Genomic DNA, 22,833 nt, shown 5'->3' with positions numbered 1-22,833 from the left:
TTATTTCCAGACACTCAAACTGCTTCTCCCCTCTAGACCCCTGCTCACACCACACCCTCTTCCTTGCTGGCTCTCACCCAACCTCTTCACTTGATCGCATTCCTTCCTATCTTGCCCCAGACTCTTAGATCCCCTTAGCTTACCAGGCATGCACCAGAATGGGTTGGCAAAGCGTGTTTCTGCGTCAGGCTCTCCCCTGCGGCCTAGAACAACACTCGGGGCATGGTAGATACTTGATAGATGCCCACCGGACTGACCGGTGAAAGGACACGAGTTTCTCCCGCAGGGCACTTGCAGCTGTCCTCACCCTCACCCACACTCATTTTCCTACAGCAACTCAGCCTTAGCACGGGACACAGGTGACAGCCTGCTCCACTGGCACCCACAACATATAAGTCAAACCCTAGAAGAAGTCCCTTGTCCTGGTCACACTTAGTGCTTCTGCTTCTCTGTGCAAACCCTCCCTGACGCAGAAGTTTATGGTGACAATGCACAACGTGTCTCTCACTATATAAACCTCAGAAAAGGAGAGGGGATGTCCAACTTTTTTTTCCCCTGATTGTGACGTTTCCCTTATTTTTCTAATCCTTAAACAAGGTGAGGAGTTGGGGTAAGAAAAGTCACAAATACAATGATGGAAAACACTTGGGTTTGAAGGAAGACTGAGTTAAGAGGGACACAACAGCTTGAGGAATGAGAAAAAGCTCGGAAGCTCAGTCTCCACCAGGTGTCTTATCCTCCTGCTGATCTCAGGGGAAAACATTAATAGCAAGATTTAAGAAATGTTCAAAAGCCACTTGCGGAGGAGTCTTATCAAAAAAGAAAAAGGCATACTGTGAAAGGAGCGACCTGCGGAATCTGTGCTTTGTCACAACAAAGATGTCTCCAGGCCTTCCTTTCTAGCTCCTCCTGGCTTCTCCATACACCACTAGAAGTGACACCCCAAACCCGGGAGCAGAGGAAAGAGCTGAAATAACGCTCTAAATATTCCCAATGGTAATTTCAACTCCCACCTCGTAATCATGACTTCTCTTTTCCATATTTGGGCCCTGGCTTCCCTGGACGCACACCGCGAGCCTTCACAGACATTATCTAATGCTAGGCAGGTCAGCAAGCTAACCATTAAGTAGTCTTTTTTTCTCCACGCTCCCTGATTTAAGCCAGTCTGGACGCAATCGTATGGAACTGGTCAATTCCCTTCCAAGGGAAAGATTTCTCATGTAGTATAGGTCAAAGAGGAAGCTCTTAGGATGTCAGAAAGCTTGTCCTTAAACATCTCAATCTGACTCCTACAGTGACGTTTTCAAAGCTGCCATTATTCCCCTCTCCCCTCCCAAATAAACAAAGCTGGCAGATTTATTACCAACTCATTTCAGTAGCTTCTTTTTTTCAGATATCTGCCAGGCCCACCCCAGAGCCTAAATCAGTAGGTCTGGTGTGGCCTTGGAAAACAATGTTGTTTTAGCTCCCCCAGGTGATTCAGGTGATCCACACAGCCATGAGATAGAGGGCTGGATCTAAAAGGTCAGAAATCCTTGCTACTAAAAATAGCTTTACCTGGAAGCTTCTAGAACTGCAAAATCTCAGCTTCCCCACACCCATCTGCCCCAGCCCAGACCCTACCCCCATCCCACCTGAATCAGAATCTGCATCTTAACAAGATCCACAGGAGAGGGACACATTAGAGTTTGGGATGCCTGGGCTACACCCATCATCTGGTTTCAAAATCTCCTAGGTTTTTTGTTTGTTTCCTCAAGTGGGAGAAGGAGCAGTGGGAGGGCAAAATCAAAATACACATGCCAAATGTTTTTTCCGGGATCTTATTGATGAACACCAGGGGCAAACCCTGGCCTCTCCCTCACTACCGTTTCAGAAAATACGCCTAGTCAGACTAAATGTAAAGGGAGTCAAGAGCTATACACAGCCTGCTTTTTAGATTAAAGCAATACATTTTTCCATTTGTGCTGGCAGCAACATTTGCATTACTGCGCATGTTTAAAGCTACCAGTCGCATTCAACTCCTAGATAGTCAAAGCAGCAGAACCTGCAATATCTTTTAGTATTAAGAAGCTTTATGTGGAACTAAAGCATGCCAGGATAAATAATTCTTGGAGCTAATGACAACTACTAATTGCATTCATTCTTAAAAATCAATATACTTGAAGATACTTTTTAAAAATTCATATGCTTATTTCCCTTCTTCAAATAACATCATAAGGCGTTCACAGGAAGTCGTGGTTTCAATTGAGACGTGGCTGCATAAAAAAAAAAAAAAATCTTACAGTACCCTATCACAGAGCTCAGCCAAGATTCCCAGCAGGTTCTCAGAATCTGATAGACTTGGGCACCCCCTCATGCTAATTACCATCTGGTTTGGGGTTTTGTAACATAGCCAAGGCCACCCAGACAATGCTGTGCCATAGCTTAATTAGGGGTGAGAGAACATAGACTCTGGAGTCAAACCATCCAAAGGCTCAAATCCAGATCTGGGAGCTACAATCTGTGCTACCTTGGGCAAATTGCTTAACTTCTCTGATTTATGGGAAGTGGTATATAAAAGTTTGCCCTTTTTCTCACCTAGCATGTAGTCCCATGAATGTAGAGATAACGGAAGCATGCATACAATAGGTGTCCAATTATTTCTACTGGTTGGAAAACACTCCCCCCAGATTGTACCTCCTTTAAGGCATGTATCATTACCAAATACCAGCAGCCTATTTGTGTGTCAAGAAAGGTGCTTCTTCCCCTAATGGTAAAAAACAAAAACCAATGGATATAATCATCCTCTTCATCCAATGTAATGTTCTCCCTCTCCAATTGTGTACTTAACATGGTTTATTTATATTATGCCTCATTTCTTCTCAAAGGATAAGCTTTACTATAGGAAAAATATGAAAAGCATTTGTGCAAGTGAAAAATGCAGTCTACAAAACAGTAGACTGGTACCAATTACTTAACAGTTATTGAGATCACAAAAACTGATTTCCAGAATGTTCTGAGTGGGGAAGTGCCAGACTACATTGCCTTCACAGTATTGATACTACATAGCAACATTCATAATAGTAAGACAGCAGAGGGAACTGGGATGTTGCAACTACTTAAACTATCCATTTTCATCTATTTTTAAGCACTCCTGACAAATGTACAAGTGATAGTTCAACATGTATTTATGAAATCCATTTCCCCAGGCAGTCTCACCAGCCAATGCTTTAACATAAACTGAGTTACCATAAGAATTCAACAATTATGTTCAGTTTTCTTTTCTGCCCCATTTTACCCATCCTTCCAGTTAGCTCTTACAGCACAATTATGGGAAGTCAGGCTGCCGGAGTTCAAATGCCAGGGTTGACCCTTAATAGATTTGCAATCTCCATCAAGTTAGATAACGTCTCTGGGCTTCAGTTTTCCCATCTGCAATATGGGAATAATCACTACCTGGGGCAGGGGATGGGGGGGACGGTGTAAAGACTAGCTGAGTTAATGTGTGTTCTTTACAATTACAAAGAAGAGCGATATAGTTTTACTGGATAAATGGCTAAGTATCCACTCACAATTGCAAATTCACATTCCTTTTCACCCCACACCAGGTTCGGTAGTGGTTACAAAGAAGTTGTCATAGACTTTCCTTGTCCCCCAAAATAAGGGGAGAGAGGAGTAATTCCTACATGTGTTTAAAGAAAGAGAATTATGTAAGCAGGAGAAAACCCACCCACCACTTCCTCTCTAGGTTAGCCAAGATAGGGACACAGCTGCAAAGGTGGCTGTCATCAGCAACATGCCCATACTGCTTTTACTTCCTAAAGAACTAATATTATACTGAGGGGATCCAACCTTGTTCATGCCTCAGGGCCTTTGCACTTGCCCTTCTCTGCTTGGGTGGCTCTTAGTAACGGCAGGAGCCTCCTCCTCATTTGTGTATGAGCTCCAGCATCACCTCCCTAGAGGTCTTCCCTGATGACTCCAGCTGAAACAGCCCACATGCCCCCACCAGTCACTCGATCCTTTCCCCCTCCTGTATCTCTTCATTGCTGTTTCACTCTCTATAATTACCTTTCCACTCATCTGTGGTTAGGCTCTCTGTCCTCTGTTAGAATGTAAGCTTTCTAAAAGCTCAGACCTTCTTAAGTCCATTCCAAGAATGGCGCCTAAAAATGGCCCCTGGCATATAAAGGACACTCAGTGGACAGAGCTAGGTAACATGTATATGGATGGCTCGCTAGTTCCAACAGTTGTATCATATCTGCGTCTGGTTCTAAGATTGCTTTTTGTCTCTTCAGACTGCTTTTACATGCCTTTGAGCATGCCCTGTAATTTGTGGTTGAAAGCCAGACATTTTGTATAGGGTAGTAGACACTGAGGTAAATGTGCCCTTGGTGTGAGGATTTACATTAATCTAGTCAGAAGCTGGGCTGTCTTGAGATTTGTTGTTCCTATGGACATCAGAATCTTCAAATTCCTCAGGCTGGCCCAGTGGTGCACTGGAGAGTGCGCCACTTGGGAGCGCGGCGGCACTCCCGCTGAGGGTTCGGATCCCACGCGGAGACCGGTTCCTGCTCACTGGCTGAGCGCGGTGCGGGCGCAACACTGAGGGTTGTGATCCCGTTGCCGGTCCCCGGTACGGGCGCGACACTGAGGGTTGCGATCCCGTTGCCGGTCAGTAAAAAGGACAAAAGGAAAAAAAAAAAAAGAATCTTCAAATTCCTCTATTGACCTTTTTTGGTCCCCTCTCTTGGTTTTGGAGCTTTGCTTTATATCATTCCCCAGAGCAAGCCCGTGTCCTGCAGCTCTCCCTGCTGTAACCCACTGGTGTTATACCTGGAGGCTTGTTAGCATGCTGGGTGCAGAGGTCAGCACAGTTCTCTAATATTCTAAGCCTCAGTCCCTGGTGCACACAGCAGGCCTGTGACTTGAGGGGAGGTAGCCTTCACAGGTGTTTCTGCCCCTTCATCAGGGGTAGAGCTCCCCCCAGCCCTTCCCCCAGCTGCAGTAGGTATCACCAATGTTCTCAGTCTACCTCCTGCTTGAGGCCCTTCTCCCTGCAGATTACGACCTTTGTTTTTTAGGTGAGATGGGGGCTGGAGCTGGGTGGAGTTCCCTTTGCCCAGTGATATTTCACCAGTACCCTCAGACCATGTCCTTCTCCTGCAGAATAAGCCTTTTGTTCCTTAAGGGAGAAGGGTCTGAGTAGATTTCTCAATGGTTCCTGAGCCAGCACTATAAGTTTTCTCTGGATTTTCCCTGGTCCTCCCTGTAAGAGCCAGATGGTTCCTGGAGGGAAAACCTGCAAAGGGAATAGGACCCTCCCCACTCAACTGCTGCCTCCAGGAGCTTCACACTCTCAAACTAGCCCACATTCAGCATCCAGCAATTTGTTAAACTTTCTAGCTTAATATTCCTACCTACTTTTATGGCATCTGGTGGCTTCTACACCTGTAAGCAAATGCTGAAGTCCTATGTTTTTGTTTTTGTTTTTTTCCAAGTCCTGTCTTGTATCTCAGAAGGTGCTTATCTATCTCCAGATTTTGAAATGGGCATTTGCTCTGCAAATTCAGTTTTCTGTTAATTTTCAGTCTCCAGATTTTTTTTCTTGGAAGTGTGGGAGGAACATCTTTGCAGCTCTCTACATCTCTGAGCTGAAACCAGAGGTCTACTTATTTATTTTTAAAAGATCAGAAGTAAGTATGACAAAATGGTAACATTTGATAAAACTAGGTGGTGGGTAGCTAGATGTTGGTTATATTCTCATGTGCTTCTATATTTTAATAGTTCAGTAACATTCCAAATTATAAAATTAAGGTGTAGGTGGTCATGGTGGAAAAACAGTACTATGATATAAATAGACTAAAATATGTTTACAGCACTTGGTTCTTGTTCAATATTTTACAGAGATCACCTGAATTTTTAAAAACTAGCATTTCGGGCCGGCCTGTGGCTCACTCGGAAGAGTGCAGTGCTGATAACACCGAGGCCGCGGGTTCGGATCCTATGTAGGGATGGCCGGTTGGCTCACTGGCTTGACAACACCAACCCAAGGGTTGAGATCCCCTTACCGGTCATCTTTTAAAAAAAAAAACTAGCATTTCTAGTAATACTTCAAAAACCGTTCTGAAAAAATAAAAATCGCCCCAATACACCATTAAATTTCAGTGTCAAAGAAGTGAAAGAAGAAACTGAAATAGAAAAATTAATGTCCTGGGCCGGCCCAGTGGCGCACTGGATAGTGCGCCGCTTGGGAAGCGCGGCAGCGCTCCCGCCCGAGGGTTCGGATCCCACATACAGACCGGTTCCCACTCACTGGCTGAGCGAGGCGCGGGAGCAACACCGAGGGTTGCGATCCTGTTGCCGGTCCCCGGTCCGGTACGGGGGCAACACTGAGGGTTGGGATCCATTGCCGGACACGGAAAAAGACAAAAAAAAAAAAAAAAGAAAAGAAAAATTAATGTCCTGGGCCGGCCCAGTGGCGCACTGGATAGTGCGCCGCTTGGGAAGCGCGGCAGCGCTCCCGCCCGAGGGTTCGGATCCCACATACAGACCGGTTCCCACTCACTGGCTGAGCGAGGCGCGGGAGCAACACCGAGGGTTGCGATCCTGTTGCCGGTCCCCGGTCCGGTACGGGGGCAACACTGAGGGTTGCGATCCATTGCCGGACACGGAAAAAGACAAAAAAAAAAAAAAAAGAAAAGAAAAATTAATGTCCTAAAGAGAACAAATTTATTTTTAAATGTTCATTGTTATAAATCAAAGCATATGAAAATATTACACGTTAATTACATTATTAATATTTGTGGAAGTTTAAATTTACTAATGCACACGCTGGCAGACCATAGGTCAGCCAGTAAGTGCCAGATCCCAGACTGCAATGTATTATGCAATACCAAGTAACTGAACATCTTAAACCCTTGGATTGCAACTCCTCCTCTTACCCACATCCCTAATTTAATATAATCGGTAATCATATGTAAATGATTCATTTTCCACCTCATGGAAAGAACTTTTCCTTTTTACCTAAATAATTCACTATCTTAGATAACATCAAATAAATTATATGCTACTAAAAAGTGAGCCATTTAGTAACTCCAAACTTTAGATTAATTTTAAGGATTGTCTATTAAACTCAATTAAATCAGGTGAATATTTAACATGCCCCTCTAGGTCTGTTAGACCATTCTAGCCACTCTGGGAAGAGATGGGGCAACATGAGTCACCTACCAAATCCTGCCATCAGGACAGACACAGCATTGGGATCCAGAGCTAAGAGATACCTGAGTGACCATGCAGTCCAGGAAGGGCCAATGCATGCCACGTCTGCTTGCATTTGCAGGAGGAAAGAGAGTGACTTTTAATTATTTTTATGCTTAAGTATTCACTTGTACACTCTAATTAAAAGGGAAAAAGGGTTTAGTTTTTGGTAAAGTGAATCCTCATTTGGCTTTCATTATAATGAATGAAGACAGGCCTAAGTTTGTCTGTAATGAGACTAAAACAGGCTGAATCTACCAACGATGAATCTGTGGCTTTAATGATTGTGTGGGGGTTTTAATGATCACCTGTGAGATGCACCCCAGGTAGGATTTCAATCAGGGTGACCATTTAGACAGCTAGATAACACACTTCACTCTGCCTGAGAACCACTGCTTGTCAACTGTGCTATGTTGTTACTAGGGCTATTTACAGATCAGCTACATCTCTGCATTGCAACAGCAGGCCTGGAATTAGATTTCATATACAGTTTGAGCGCTGGGGATTGTGTTCAGCTTAAAGTTGGCAGCACCCTAGACTTGACTGTCACCTTAAACTATCTGTCAATGGAACTCACTCAAATTCAAGTTTTAAAATAAAAGGATAAGTTAAATTGAATAAAAAATCAGAGGCCAAAAAAGGAGTAAGGTATATGGATTTTTAACCACCACTCACAGCAGAAGCTCACACTATAATTGCATGGATTATATGCACCAAAGGGATCAGCTGTCACGTGACATTTTGAACCAAATAACAGAACAGTCCCTGGAAAAATATCAATAAGCACAAAGAAGTGATTTCTCAACATTTGAAACCACATGAACCTGACGTACTCCATTTTCAAATGTGTTTCAAAGTTCATATTATGTGCCACCAGAGCCTAATGTCACACTCAATCATTTAACACAGAATAGCTGAACCTACTTTCATACGGCAGATGTACTTTTTTTTTTAATAGGTAGGTTGGCAATTATTCCAGTTTCACAATTGGGGGAGGAAAAAAAGTTGTGCACATGCTCATGATTTTGCAGCTGAGAGAAACAGTTAAAGACTGATTTAGGAATATGAGCCAGGCTGTTAAACAGCAATTACAGAATGACAGCAATAATCCTGATTCCTGTCCTATTTGTGCCATGAAGGTCCCAATATTACAGTGTGACTACAGACTTACCAGTTACGACCTGATAACATTACAGTTTTAAACAGCTGTAATGTATTTTTTGCCCATAATCCATCAACCGATTGATTTGGGATGTTGTTTCTTTACTATGAAGCGTATCTGGTCAGAAAGCAAACCCCCTCTGACTGAAGCCTTCAGCAGCTGGCATCACACTGCAGATGAGATACTGTCCAAACACGCACAGCCTTGCTAAGAACATGCTCACATTTAACACGTCACCAATTCCAACAGTATTTTAGTATCATTGTGACTAAAATGTACATCTAGTAAACATTTTCAATGCAATTTTAATTTCTTTTTTCTTCTGTGATATGCAAAAACAATCCCCCTTTGGTTTTAACCTGGCTCCTGCTCTGCTGATGCTAGCTATCTGCACTAGCTAGCTCAGATCTTGACCATGGTCTCGCTTCAGAAGCGCAGCACCAGTGGTGCATCTGATTCGCAGCATAGCCACAACTTGAACGAGAGCCAACTTCGCAGCCTTTATTGGCAACCAGTGAGTTGGGCAACCTCCTTGAAAGAAAAGCTCGGTGTAAGAGGACATAGTCATCAGGGCCTCCCCATACCTCCTGGGAACTGAGCACTGCCCGGGGCTTTTAGGAGAGCAAGGTTCGCACAGTTCCTCCAGCCGTGAGTCTCCATCTGGGACCACCTGCCTCTAGAAACCCAGGGCAGGATGTGGTTTGACTTGGACAACTTCTCAGCTTACAAACGCAGGCAAGCCCACTTTGTTTTTCACCCAGACTCCCAGACATATGATATCATATCCTTGTTAGTCTTCGTGAGAAAAAGCTGGTGGTCCCAGAGGAAGTGTGACAATAAATGAAACGTTCCTTCCTTTGTGATAAGCCAGATAGGCAGCTAAGAGCAAAAACAGGCTGACTTCATGCACCTCATTCCACAAATAGTTGCGTGTGTGTGACCTTTGCACTAGTGCATGCTATGACTACACATCAAAGAGACATTCACATCTTCACCTTCTTCCTCCCTGAACTTCCCTGAAGAATGTACCCCTGAGCCAGGGGTAGGGGGAGGGGGCGTGAAATACTGTATATCAAATCCCCTTGTGAGCTGAGAAACTAAAGTGAAACAAAATGTCTTCTGGTCAGCCCTAGCGGTGTACTGCTCGTAGTCCCTTCAAGAAAGAACTGGCACCTTCGGGATCTGCCTCAGCTTGCTTTCTAGCCGAGGCCACACTCTTTCCAGCAGCCCCCAGTTGGTCACTGACCCGGGGTGTATGGTGCTAGGGCCTGGCCATTTCTGCCCATTTTTTGTTTCCAGCTTTATCGAAGTGTAATTAACAAGTAAAAATTCTATTTATACAAAATGTACAATGTAATGATTTGATATATATATGCATTGTGAAATGTCTGCCATAAACAAACTAATTAACATATTCACCTCGGTTACATTTTTCTGTGGTGAGAACACTTAGATCTACTTTCTTATTAGCACATTGCAAGTATACAATGCATTACTATTAACTCTAGTCACCATGCTGTACTTTAGGCCTCCACAACTTACATCTGCAAGTCTGTACCTTGGCCCGCCACCTCCCCTTTTCTTCTATGGAGCAATCGTTGCTCAGGAGCTCCTGGGTAGGCTGGCTGGGACCGCTGGGCATCACAGCCTGAAGCTGTCCCTGCCCCGCCCCCCTGCCCTTTCATCTTTCATGGGTGTTATCCCCCCACCCCCAAATAAACCTCCTGTACTCCTAACTCTATCTCGGCATCTGCATCCCAGAGTACCCAATTGACAAACACCATTTAAGTATTTTTCCAGTGTCTCAGAGTGGCTTAATACTTATATTAGCTAATATTTGTTGACTGATTAATATGAACCAAACACTACTCTAAGTTGCTCTACATTCATGATCTCACATCACAGGGTGACAGGTGAGAAAAGCAGCCATCCCAGCATCGGGCACAAATTGCAGCACCAGAAGTGGCTCTGGGGTGGGCCTGGGCCCAGGTCCCTGTGATGGCTGAGCAGCTACACGAATTCCTATCCTAGCCTGGACCCTGCCCCTGAACTCCAGACCCGCATCCTTAACATGCTTCCCATGCTCAGCACAAAGACCTTAGAGTCGTCCTTCCCTCTTCCCTCTCTTACCACACAGCCAGTCTTAGCAGTAGGTCCCATTGGCTCTACTTTTTGAAGTATCCAGAATCTGATTGCTTCTCCTGGCTTCCCCTGCCCTCCCCTGGATTCCTGCAAGTGGCCTCTGGACTGGTCTCCCTCCTTCCACCCTTGCCCCTGTGGTCTCTTCTCAAGACCACGGCCAGAGGAAACCTGTTAAATTACCTCTGGTCTCATCACTCCTCTGCTGGACCTCCCCCAACTGCTTCCTATCTCCCTCAGTTGTGAGTCCTTTCAGTGGGCCTCGCTGATCTGGAGCCCTGTGACCTCTAACCCCATCTCCTGCTGCTCTCCTTCCAGTGGTGCCCTGTCTCTTTGTTGTTCCTCCAAGACACCAGGCACTTCCCCTCCCCAGAGCCTTTGCACATGCGGTTCCCTCTGCCCCAAAGGCTCTTTCCCCCAGATCCACACAAGGCTCACTGCCTCACTTCCTCAAGTCTTAAGTCACCTTTTTAGCGAGGCCTTCTCTGGCTTCCCCATCATAAACTGCAATCCTTCCCCCAACATTCATGTCCCACCCCCTCTGCTTTTCCCCTCCCAAACATGTTTGCCCCACAAGATCAGGCCCAGGGCAAGGTCCTACATTGGCCTTATCATCAACATCTCTTCTCCCCCCTACCCCACCCCACTTCTCCCCTCCTCCACCCTTTTTCTTCTCCCAACTCTACCCCCATCATAGGCCCTGTCAGTCTCCAGGCCAACTACACACAGGCCAAATGATAAGGCTCTTGGACCTGCTCAGAGCAGGGGCAGAGCTTCCCTAAATCCCAGCCATCACAACGTGGTGACAGAATCCGACCGTCCTGAGAGGTGACTACAATACCCATGACTCGTGATGGGCTAGGGAACTGCAGTGTATGGGGAAGTAGTGGGTTTATTTTTTAACTTAGTGGAAAACAACAAAAATAAGAGTTAGGAATCCTAAAATACACTACTGCTGGGATTCATGACTGGAGATACAGAGAGGTCTGGGATGCAGTCCAGGCATCAGGATTTTCTAAAGCTCCTCAGGCGATACTCATGAGCAGCCAAGGTTGAGACCCACTAGTATTCTTTCCGTTTTTAATTTGTATTTTGAAATGATTATATATTCACAGGAACCTATAAAAATAGTGCATAGAGGCCCATGAACTCTTCACCCAGTTTCCCCAGTGATGATATCTTATATGACTATAGTTCAATATCAAAACAAAGAAATTGACACTGGTTCAATACTGATAACTACACCAGAGACCTTATTCTGTTTTCATCAGTCTTTCTATGCGCTGATTTGTGTGTGTGTGTAACTCTATGCAATTTGATGCAATGTATAGATTTGTGCAACCACCATCACAATCAGTACAATACAGTACTGTTCCATCTCCAAAAAGGAACTCCCTCATGCTACCTCTTTGTAGTCATACCAGTCCTCCCCCTGCCCCATCACTGTCCCTTGGCAACCAGTAATCTGTTCTCCAAGTCTATAGTTTTGTCATTTTGAGAATATAATATAAATGAAACCACACAGTATGTAGCATTTGAGATAGGCTTCATTCACAAAGCACAGTGCCCTTAAGATCTATCCAAGTTGTCACGTGTGCCAATAGCTCATTCTTTCTTATTGCTGAGTAGTGTTCCACGGCATGGATGGACAAGAGTTTGCTCAACCATTCGCCCAGTGAAAGACATTCAGGATGTCTCCAGTTTGCAGCTACTACAGATAAAGCTGCTATGAATATTCGTGTACAGGTTTTAAGGTGAATATGTTTTTATTTCTCTGGGGTGAGGGTCCAAGAGTGCAATTGCTGGGTTTTACAGGAAGTGAATAGTTTTATAAGAAACTGCCAAACTATCTTCCAGAGTGACTGAGTCATTTACATTCCAACCAGCAAAATAGGAGAGAACCAGTTTCTCTACACCTCACCAGCACTTGGAGTTATCACTATTTTTTATTTAAGCCATTCTAATGTCCGTTTTAAGAGATACACAGTGGTTTTAATTTGCACTTCTCTAATGGCTAATGATGTTGAACATCTTTTCACGTGCTTATTTTACATCTACATATCCTCTTCAGTGAGATGTCTGTTCATGTCTTTTATCCATTTTTAATTGGATTTTTTGGTTTCTTACTGCTGCATTTTGAGAGTTCTTTATATGTTCTAGATACAAGTCCTTTGTCAGACATGTGGTTTTCAAATACGTCCTCCCAGTCTGTAACCTGCCTTTTCATCCTCTTCATGGGGTTTTCCATGAAGCAAAAGATTTTAATTTTGATGAAGTGTAATTGATCAATTTTTTCTTTAATGGATCACGCTTTTGGTGTGATATCTAAGAACTCTTCACCTAGGCCTAGGTCCCAAAGATTTTCTCTTGTGTTTAATTCTAAAACTTTTGTAGTTTTATGTTCTACATTTAAATCAATGACCCATTTTGAGGTTTTTATAAGGTGTAAGGTTTAGGTTGAGGTGCATTTTTCTGTCTATGGATGTCCAATTCCTCCAGCACCATTTGTTGAAAAGGCTATCCTTCCTCCATTGAATTGCTTTTGCCCCTTTGTCAAAAAAAAAAACAAAACAGTTGGGCATATTTGTGTAGGTTCTCTAGTCTGTTCCACTTGATTACTATAGCTATTAAAATAAGTCATAGGGTAGATTCCTTCTATTTTGCTCTCCTTTTCCAAAATTATTTTAACTATTCTAGTTCCTCTGATTTTCCATATAAATCTTAAAATAAGCTAGTCTGTATCTTAAAAAAAAAAAAACTTGCTGGGATTTTGATAGGAATCTATCATCCAGTGAGCTTTTCAATTTGATTTTTATTTTTCAGTTCTATAATTTCCATTTTTTAGATCTTCTATTTGCTGAGATTTTCTAAAGTTTTCATTTGTTTCTAGAGTGTTTGTAATAGCTTGTTAAAGCATTTTTTTTATGATAGCTGCTTTAAAATCTTTGTCAGATAATTCCAACATCTGAGTCTTCTTGGTGTTGGTATCTGTTGATTGCCTTTTCTCATTCAAGTTGTGATTTTCCTGGCTCTTGGTATCACAAGTGATTTGTTTCCTGGGCTTTGGGCTATTATGTTACAAGACTTTAGATCCTATTTAAATTTTAGCAGGCAGTCACCCTATTTATATTAAGCATGCACGTCCTCAGCTACTCTTGTGGGCTATGGTTCCAATGACAGTTCAGTTTTCAGAGCTATTTCAGTCTATTTGCAGTGCTATTTCAGTCTGCTTCATTTGTGTTACCTACGAGGTACTTCAAAAAGTTCATGGAAAGATTTGTATTATCTTTCAATTCCATTTTTCCATGAATTTTTTGAAGTACCCTTGTATAGGTCATTCTAAAAACCTGCGTGGTATTCCACACTGGAATTTCTATTCTTAAACTTCCTGACATGGTAATTCCAGTCAGTTTCATGTGTGGGTGGGTCAGGAGTTTCCCTAAAACTTCCTATGCAGGTTTAATGAATCCCTTTCTCCAGCTTCCTCCTCTCCAAGATCTTCCCCCTTCTCTAGTCTCCACTTGGTCTCCACTGACAACACGCCAGCAGATGATGGGAGAGCTGCCACAGGTTGCCTAGTGCCACTGAGTGGGGTACAGAAGTCCAGATTCCCCACAGTCTCCACTGATAACCTGCCAGTGGGGAAGGAGAGCACCATCCCAGGTGTTTGCTATCCATATTTTAAGCCATACACTTAATGTCTTAAAATAATACCCATTTATTATCTCATAGTTCTGTAGGTCAGAAGTCTGGGTGCGTAGGCTCAACCAGGTTCTTTGCTTACGCAAGGTCTCACAAGGCTGATATCAAGATGTCAGCCAGGCTGGACTTTTATCTGGAGGCTTGAGAGAATAATCCACTTCCATGCTCACTCAGGTTGTTGGCAGAATCCAGTTCCTTGTGGCCACAGGTCTGAGGACTACATTTCTTTCTGTCTGCCAGCCAAAGTCTGCTCTCTGCTTCTACAGGTTGCCTGTATTCCTTCCCTGGTGACCCCTCCATCTTCAAGGCAGCAAGTCCTTCTCAAGCTTTGAATCTCTGACTTTTCTGCCACTAGGAAGAGAAAGTTCTCTGCGCTTAAGGGCCCATGTAATAAGATTAGGCTCACCTGGAGGTTTCCCTTTTTTAAGATCAATTGTGCCATATAACATAACACAATCACTGAGTGATAGCTCACACATTCACAAGTTGTGGGGATTTCAGAGTGGAGTCTTGAGGACCATACCTAGAAATCCTGCCTACCTCACTGCCACCAGGTAGGGGGTGGGATACAGTTATTTCATCCAGAGTTTCTGCAATTAAATGTACTAACTCTAATGGACTTGAATTGAGCATTGTTTACATATTACTATGTTCTTTCTGTATTTGTAATAAACTTTTTTTTTTTTTACAATTTCCAGCACAATTATGTTTCCTTATACATCCATTTATATAGCTACTTTATTTGTAAAACTACTTTAGAAATAACATTATAATATTTTCAAATCTAGGTCACAGGCTACCAATCCATGTTCTTGAGGAAAGATATTAGATTTAAAAGGATAATACTGCCCTATCAGTACCACTGTACAAAATGAATGCCTTAGCTTTATCAAGCAGCAGAATCACCTGAACTTTTAAAAATATTCTAAGGTTCGTATCCCAACTCCTACCCCCACCCCAAAATTCTGATAATGCTGTGTACCTGGAGCCAGGGCCAGGCTGGAGCTTCACACTTTACAAGTATAAACATCCAGTAATGATCACAGCAACATCCCCAGATAGTTTAGATTTTGATCTGCTAGAAAGCTGGGGGTTAAAACACATGAGCTCAAAGTCCCTTTCTAAGCTAAGATTCGATAATCTTGTCATTAAGAAAATAAGATTCCATTATGCATAATCACTATGATCAACTTGGTCAGAGGACTAACACTCACTGAGGTCACAGCTCTCCCCGAGTCACAAGACACCCCCCCCCTTCCCACACTGCAACAGTTACAAAGCCTGATGTGGGCTCTTATGGTAACACACTTGTGCTTAATAACTCCAGGCCCTACTTGGAGTAACAGTTCTCACAACAATGTCTAACAGGTTCCAGTTGTAAGTGTTAGAATTTATTTTTTTTTTCTGAAAGAAAACTCTAAAGTTTAAAGAATAATTTGAGCTGGAATTAGTTGCTTTCGAGGGCCCCATAGGTGGAAAACAATAAGATAGTCACACACCTGTATTATTTATCACTGATAAAAAAGACAAGTCGAGCTCCTTCCAAAAAGCATATCCTGAATACTGCAAAATGACAAGTGTGCTTACAAATTAATAAAAATAAAATACTTTCCCTAATTTCCTTTCTTGCAGAATTTGTAGGAAAAACAGCACAAGCCCATAAATCCAGGCTCCTTTAAGTTGAAATAACCAACTTTTGAAGAGAATTCTTTAAAAATCAGAGGATAATTTAATAGCCATGATGGCACGTGACTGGCCCTTGGGAAGGCATAATGTGGCAGGCAGTAATAGTGAGGGCCTTGCCCCACCAGGATAATCCAGACACCCACACAATGCTGCCTGCTTCAGCTCAGGTGCCAGAGCCATCGGCCTGGGTTCCAATGTGCTCTCTGTTCCTCACTAGCTTGTGTGACTGTGGGCATGTCTTTTAACCTTGATATGCCTCAGTTACATCTTCTGAAAATGGACATGATAAAAAACTGTAACTATACCATAGGTTGGTATAAGGATATAATGACATAAAATGTGAAGAATTCAGCCTCCTTCCTGTCTGGCAAACAGTAAGTGCTCAATAAGTAACAGACACAGGCAGATTATACACACAATGCCAGGTAACCAGTAAGCCTTGAAGAGAATATAGCCATTATTATTCCATAAACAAAACAGCATCAGGGCCAAAAAGCTAACTGAAGTTTCATGTTAGCTCACTCTAACAGTTGCCTGATGAATCCAGTCAGAACCTTCTCAAGTGGAATTTTAATCAGGAACATCTTTGCAGAATGTTGTTGTAGAACAATGTCTAAAGCACAAAACTCCCCAAGGCAGGAACAGGAGCTAAAAACCATCATCCTCTAGGTGAAGTTACGTTTGTGACAATAAGCCATTCAATGTGTCTCATTTGTGCTTATCTCCTCTGGTGCCTAGCACATAGCAGACACCCAAGAAATGTTTCCCCAATGGGTAGAGCAGACCCCCATACTCCCAAGCACATTGTGACTACATGCTGTGAGCAAGAAGAGGCTCTGCACAGTATAAAGCACATGTGAAAAAATCCCTGCTATCTTTTCGAGAGACAAGTATCTTGAAAACAATCATCCATGTAATTTGCAAAATTAATGGCCCTTTGGTTGAAAATCTAAAGAAAAGTGGAATTTGATAAAAGAGATCCACATCAGAGTCTTTAAATATAGAAGAGCAATCTGAAAATCTCTACTTTATGCCACTTGTTTAAGTGGATTTGTGATTTTCTCATAAATCAAGAACAGCAAAGCAACCGTAAGCTTTATTTTGGAGTGGTGCAAGGATGCAAAATAGTGCTGGCCATCGCCTCATTGATTTAAAAAAAAAAAAAGACACCAACCATATTCACCAACCACTCTACACAAATACAAAAAAAGCCCCTGAATATGGCAAAGGGCGGTCTCAAACACCCAGCAGACAAAAGCTGAAGCAACGGGAAAGCAAGCTGAAACTGTCACACACAGCAAACGTGCCACATGCAAGCTGCAAGTCAACACACTTGACCTTCAACAATGGAGCAGGCTGTACATAAAGTGTGCTTTTACCTAACACACACACACACAGGCAGAGAAAACAGCACACTTCCTCACAGGCAGCGTCAGACAAACTTAAAGATCAACAAGCGCATTCTTTAAACCCGCACTGTAGCTTCCTGCTTTCTACATGTCTATTTGGGACCTACAAAAAGTGCAACAAGCACAGGCCCTGAAAGTTATCAAATGTCCCCTCCAAGAGCAGGCAGACACATGGATGTCAGCCAAAGGTTTCTTTTTAAAATTCATTTGGGCTGGCCAGTTTGTTCAGTTGGTTAAAGCACAGTGTTAAAGCACCAAGGTCAAGGGTTCAGATCCCTGTACTGGCCAGCTGCCCCCCCAAATTTATTTGGCTGGCCATTAAAAAATGTTTATCTGTCGATCCATGATCCATGTAAGAAGAAGCCAGAAAAAAGGCTGCTTATAAATCTTTCACTCGATTAAAGAACACTTATCTGGATCTGAGGGTAAGGTTTTTAAAGGAAGACACCAGTAATTAAATCCAACATGGGAAAATGAAAGGGTCCACATCTACCTGTAGTAGGTGGCTATTTTTCTGTTTTTGTGGCAGTCTGAGGTCCCAGAAGAGGAACCATATATTTTTTAATAATTGATTTTGAAGATTCATCCTAGTATTTCCTATTATTGTAACTCTATATTATGATCTATCGTGGTCTGTTCAGAAAAAATATCCAACACTTGGAAATTAGGCAAAAAAAAAGATCGTGTGACCTTTTAATGTCATGCTAATGCATTTTCTAATAAGCCCCCCAGGAGGGTCATCTGACTTTCTGGAAATGTAACTTAATTTAACTAACATTTTATTAGGACATTTTACAACCCTGTGAAAGTCAGAGGAAAACATCTGGAAAAGTGGTAAGGTATGCTGCTTTCTTTTCTTTTCTGGTAGAGATGATTAACCCCAAAGGTTAAGATTTTATTGTCCTCTAAGATAGAAGCAGTGTTGAATCTAACTCAGCAATCTGATGTGAACATTCCTTTCTCCACTGACTTTTTAATCACTTCCTCATATCCTCACCGAATCAGTTTTGTCATTCTGCTAGTTCCCTCATTAAATGAGTTCAACAAACTTTGACATGCTCTCTATTTGTAATGTTTTTAACAATGTAAGAATTAGTCTTCGATATTTCCTGGGCCCAATAATCCTGGGACACTGGTTCTGTGCTTCAGGATGCCTCGCCAGTCACACGCATAGGGTGGCATAGGGCGACTAGGCTAAGATGACAAGATTCAGGCTAGTGTGGCACAAATGAAGCTGGAGGCACTGGTGTGACACTCCGTCCCTCACAGAGGCCACAGCTTTACATGGAGAAAACCCTACATGTTGAAAATCAGGAGAGCAGCAATTCCACTCCCACATGTGTGTACGTACAGAGAAATGAATGCTCATGTCCATAAGGAGATATACAAGGATGGTCAGAGCCTTTATTCATAAAGTCCCCAAACTGGAAACAACCCAAATGTCCATCAACAGGAGAATAGATAAACAAATTATGATATATTCACTATAATGGAATTCTATACAGCAAGAACGAAGTACTGATATATTCAAAAACACTTTATTGTGCAGAAGAAGCCATATATAAAAGAGCATATATTGTATGACTCCATTTTTATGACATTCGAGTACAGGCAAAACTAATTTATAATGCTCAGTTACCTAGGGGAAGGGGAAATGACTGGGAAAAGGCACGATGGAATTTTCTGGAGGGATAGAAATAATATTGATCTGGATGGTGGTTATAAAAGTACACATTTATGTAAAAACAAATACTATCAAACCATTTACCTATGACTTGTGCATTTTACTCTGTAAATTTCACCTTAAAAAATAAATGTTTTTTTTTTTTAATGAATGATTTTTTTTTTAAAGAGGAGGGATAAAGAAAAATGTATTCCAAAAGAAGTGGATGGGGAGAGAGGTAGGGGGAAGAAAGGGAATGTTTTAAAAGATTCTTCTTCCACATTTACAGTAAATAAGTTAAATAAAAACTAACTAAATCAAAGAGGGACAAACCCCAAAGGCCATACGGCCTAGTTGGGTACATTTATGTGTAACAACAAATCTCAGCCTGAGAGCTGGAAAAGCACAATTACTTTTTTTTATAATGGGATGGCCTGGCACACGGAATTCCAGGGGGATAGCTGGTATTTTTCTCTTGAGAGACTGAGACAGTACACAGGTGAAAGTGGGTACTGGATCCCAACACTTTGGGGGACCACTGTCAAGTGGGATACTGGGTAAGGATCTGAATCAAGAAAATGCTTAAGATAGGCTCTCTGACAGTGATAACATCGACACAAAGGCACACCAATAAACAATGGGATTTCACAAGATCACCCAACTCAATCTGGGGACAAATTATTCTTAAGCCAAATAGGACATACATAAAGCTGCTTCCAAAACTGCAAACCTATGCCAATATGATTATTATTGCTTAAAGACATATTTTCAGCTTTTAGAATTCTCTGCGGGAGTTTTGGTTATTGTTAACCTCCACAGCATCCACCCACTACGTTTTCAATAATAGGCCTAAAACATTTCCAGTGGGTGAAGGCTTGAAAAGAGACTCAGCCATCTGAAAGAAAAGAAGTTTCTTTTTCTGCCAAATGTGACAGCCACAAGTAGTACAGCCCCAGCCGTTCCTGCCACATCCTTTCTGCCCCGGGTGGAAGGAGCACCCCCCAAGAGCATGACTTCCCCTCGCTGGCTGTGTCACACTGAAGCTATATGACCACTGATTAGGCAAGAGCAGAAGGGTTCAGCCCAGAGGAGAAGGTCTGTTCCTTCACCAGGAGCGGGAGCAGCAGTGCACTCCCCAGGTGGCTGGTCACTGTGCTAAATGGCCTCCAGCACTCTCTCCTTTAATCCTCAGAGCGCCCCATGAGGTAGCCAGATTGTAAAAGGAAACAGGTGGCATATTTCAATTAGGGTAATCTGAGAAGGGATTAATAAAGAGACTTTTACAAATTGGGTGAGATAGAGAAGGACTCAAAGGCAGCAGCCTGGGGCTAGAAACAAGGGAGCCCCCAGTCCTGAAGGCATGAGGGGAGAGGGGTGTGGAGGAAGGAGGGACACAGCCAGCCCGAGGCAAGCCCATGGGGTAAGCCCTCACCTCACTGGCCTCCCTCCCACTTACCTCCAGCCAAAGCCCATGGGAAACCAGAGGGCAGGAGCCCGCTGCCATGGCCCACACTGGCCTGGCCCAAGGCAGAGCAGGTGGGGAAGGCCTCCTGGTGGTCAGGACCACACCACCTCGTTTCCCAGGTGAGAAGTCCCCTTCCCCCCCCCCCGGGGGGGTTGCTGAGCAAGAAGGAGGGTCGGAGCCAGTGTGGGCAATTCCTGTTCTGCATTTCCTGCCACCCTCCATGATCCCTTACTTCGAAAGCCTGAGCCCTGAGCCAATTCCCCAGGCTTTATAAGTCCTTCTAACGCAGTTCTCGGGTTCTGTGGATTTGGGGGTTGAAATGAGGGGGCACTGAGCCAACAAGACTCGTTAAAGACTTTCAAAATAGGGCCTCCCTTCAACTGGAATCCAGGCTGCAGACCCTTCTCCTTGCCGGGGTCTTCCTCTCTCCTTCCTCCCACATCTTCACTCCAACCATTGCCCCTTTTATCTGGAAAAGCCCTCCTTCCACAGAACAATTTGGCTCAACTTCAAGGACAGTCCTTTCCCAAAATTGGGGGTTCTGTTTGGAAAGGCAAAAGAATTAAGCTCTGTTGACACATCAACAGAGTCAATCCATGGTGGCCCAGATGTGATGCTTTCCTATTCCTAAAACAGGAAAGAGCTGCTGGATTCAAACTTAGTCTGGAAAAAAAAAAAAAAAGTCTCACTCCTACAACTACAGAAAGCAATGTTTACTAGCATGTTACCTACAAGACTCTTCCCAGCTTTCTGCACACCAAAAAGAAAAAAGAAATGTCAGCAGGATCACCCCAAGGCAAGATCCTGAAGAAAGGTTTCACTGGGTTCCTATTCATTTTAGACTTGGAAGGGGTACAGGTAGAGGGCCCAGAGGCTAGAAATCCCAGCACATCACACTTTTTTCATCCACAGCCCCTTGTCATAACCCCCGCCCCCCTGCCAGGGATTCTTCAAGGGGAGGGGGGCACCTGCTTCTCGGGGCCCAAGGTCCTCCCGACCCCTGCTGCAGCCGAGGCACACTCCTAAGTATGGTCTAGTACCACAGACACTACAGCAGGGTACCTGAGGACTTCTGCAGGCAGCTCTCCCTACCGAAATCAATCCATTCTCCTGAGAATAATCCATTCTTCTCTGGTGTTGGATAGAAGTATATGGTACAGGGACTAGTCAATATGTCCCATAAGGAACAACCTCCAGATGATACTTTTTTACCTAACAGTTCAAACTGTCATTTACAACTGTACAGAATGTAATTTATTAACATGAATGAGCTACATTTTTGTAATCAACCCCTAAATGACTTCTGCAAAGGGCATAATCTTCAAAACCTTACTGAAGAAATAGGTTTTGTTCAATGCTTTATGGACATAGAGAAGTAAAAGAAAATAATCCTACTCCTATCAAAAAGGCAGTAGTCGGGGAGCTGCCAAAAATAAATAAATAAACATATTCTTTTTAAAAAGGCAATATGAATACAAAGGTGGAAAACAGAATAATTTGGATTCTGCATTTAGTTTGATTGCTACTTCATTTAAGTGATCAAAACTGAGTTTCACTTCTATTTTGCATAGAATGGAAAAGGGTAACATCCCTTTAAACTCTCAAAGCAAATAAACAAGCACATAAATCAAACAATTCCGCAAGGTTTACGTTTTTCCAGCATTTTCTACGAAGTGATACACAGTTTGGAAAGAGATCATTCTGGGCCTTAAAAAAGCAATTTCAGGACAGGTATCCCAGATATGAAGGGCGAAGCTACACATGTTCTTCTTGACATCACGTGGGAGGGCAAGCTGTCAACTCATTCCCTTCTTAGGGGGTCACACGCAATTCATCCTCGATGCCCACAGCCTTTGGTCAGCAGAGCCCACACAGGAGACAGGAAAAGGGTTTTGCTTTGTACTCACTCTTACGAAGTTGTCAGGGAACAAACCTCTCCTGCCGTTGATCTGTCCCTCCCACCAGCCTCCATCCTCCTTCCTGATGTTGGTGATGATGTCACCCACGCTGATCGTCAGCTCATCATCGTGCTGGGCCTGGTAGTCAAACTCCACTATGGCCTCCACTGCAAGCAACAGGGAAGAAAAAGCAACTTAGTTCCGATGCTGGAGAAGTTTGAGGCCCAGCAACCCTGGACAGTCAGTAAAACCATATTAAAGGGACTTCCCCCCTATGAGTATTTAAAATAACAAGGCCACACACAGCAACCTGACTTTGGTTAACCTGAAATCGGTAGTACAGAAACCACGGAGTGCTGGTCTGTGGTCAGACACAGGCAGGGTGGCCTACAGGTCTCAGGGCCAGCAGGGGCTACAGGGAGGAAACCGCACAGTGACAGCTGGCTAACAATGTTTGCTCCACCCACAGG

The 22,833-nt window shown here is 43.3% G+C and overlaps 1 protein-coding gene across 2 annotated transcripts in view; it reads right to left on the bottom strand.

Moving 5' to 3' along the window:
* Positions 1–22,447, bottom strand: part of SH3KBP1 (SH3-domain kinase binding protein 1) — a 269,084-nt gene extending 246,637 nt beyond the window's left edge. For both annotated transcript variants that reach the window (XM_008575775.1, XM_008575774.1), the window contains exon 1: positions 22,373–22,447. The gene's annotated coding sequence lies outside the window, so the exon portion shown is untranslated. The remainder of the gene's footprint in view (positions 1–22,372) is intronic.
* Positions 22,448–22,833: the final 386 nt, after the last annotated feature.

The sequence above is a fragment of the Galeopterus variegatus genome, unplaced genomic scaffold, assembly GCF_000696425.1.
Source record: "Galeopterus variegatus unplaced genomic scaffold, G_variegatus-3.0.2 Scaffold1238, whole genome shotgun sequence".
Taxonomy (NCBI): Eukaryota; Metazoa; Chordata; class Mammalia; order Dermoptera; family Cynocephalidae; genus Galeopterus; species Galeopterus variegatus.
Note: the sequence above shows the minus strand (reverse complement) of the source record. Positions and strands in the feature narration are given on the sequence as shown.